This window comes from Carlito syrichta, unplaced genomic scaffold (genome assembly GCF_000164805.1).
Source record: "Carlito syrichta isolate Samal-C Ts95f unplaced genomic scaffold, Tarsius_syrichta-2.0.1 Scaffold135954, whole genome shotgun sequence".
NCBI lineage: Eukaryota > Metazoa > Chordata > Mammalia > Primates > Tarsiidae > Carlito > Carlito syrichta.
This window is the reverse complement of record NW_007080050.1, coordinates 16,971-18,303: the sequence shown is the minus strand read 5'-3', so window position 1 is coordinate 18,303 and position 1,333 is coordinate 16,971.

The following is a 1,333-nucleotide window of genomic DNA, read 5'->3' as shown; positions in this document are numbered from 1 at the left end:
TTTTTTTTGAGTCAGAGTCTCACTCTGTCACCCAGGCTGGAGTACAGTGGCATGTTCACAGTCACCGCAGCCTTGACCTGCTGGGCTCAGGTGATCCTTCCACCTCAGCCTTCCAAGTTACTGGAACTACAGATGTGTGCCACCATGCCCGGCTAATTTTTTGGTTTCTTGTAGAAGCAAGATCTCACCATGTTGCCCAGACTAGTCTCAAACCCCTGGGCTCAGGCAATCCTCTCGCCTCAGCCTCCCAAAGTGCTAGGATTACAGGCATGAGCCACAATGCCCAGCCAGAATCTGCACTCTTAACCACACACTGGACAGCTCTTTTATCTGCTTCCTCAACTTAATTGTCAACTCCTAGAGCTGAGTCCATTTTTTTCATCTCTGACTCCCGGGTAGTCTCCCACATACAGCCTATCACAAACGAGGCCTTGATAACTAAATTAACTCACAAACTTACAAAACACACACGAGACACATGTGTCAACCTCCCTGCAAGTGCACGCAGTACCAGCAGTTTCCTCTCTCTCCCACATAATGTATACACCTGACACTTTGTCCTAAGTACCCATGCCACCAATCCACCTGAGGTCTCCCACACACACCTGCCCACCTCTTCTTCCTGGACCACTTTTCAGCCCTCACACACTGGGGTGACATGAGGAAGCACTAACATGCAACCCACAGCAAAATCCCCATCTTCTCTATTCCAGCTTTGGCAGATAATCAGCAACGGTACACAGACTCTCAGCCACTCCTACTCATCTCTGTCCTCAATTACATGTGGCCAGACTCCCAAGAGAAAAAAAGCAAATGTCCTAGCAGGAGGTTCTCAGTCAGTGGGTAAGCCCAGACCCTGGGAAAGCAGGAGGGATTCCAAAGAATCCACAAAGCCATACACACACCAAACATCTGAAGGCAGATTGCAACGTCTTGCATATAAAGCTAAAACCATTTTTCTAATGTATATTTTATTAACCACAACGGCAAATATAACATCAAAGTCATCTAAAAGCTTTTCCAAATTCACAGTAGCTTTGAGTCACTTATTTGCACGCTAAACAGATTTTAAAAAATAGTAACTACTTTAGAAGGGGTCCTGTGAATTACTGACTTTTTAAAATGTCCTCCGTCTCATAAAGAGTTGGGAACCAATCAAAGCAGGTAAGAAGTGACTGTAACTTCCAGGGAAGCTTGGGGACTCTGGCCCCAAGGACTGTCTCAGAATTCAGGAGCCAGGCCTGACTCCCTTAAAATCTTCCTCCCCACCCCAATACCCAATTTTGGGAGCCCACACCTCTCTCTTTCCTCCTTGGCTGAATGAGAAAGTACC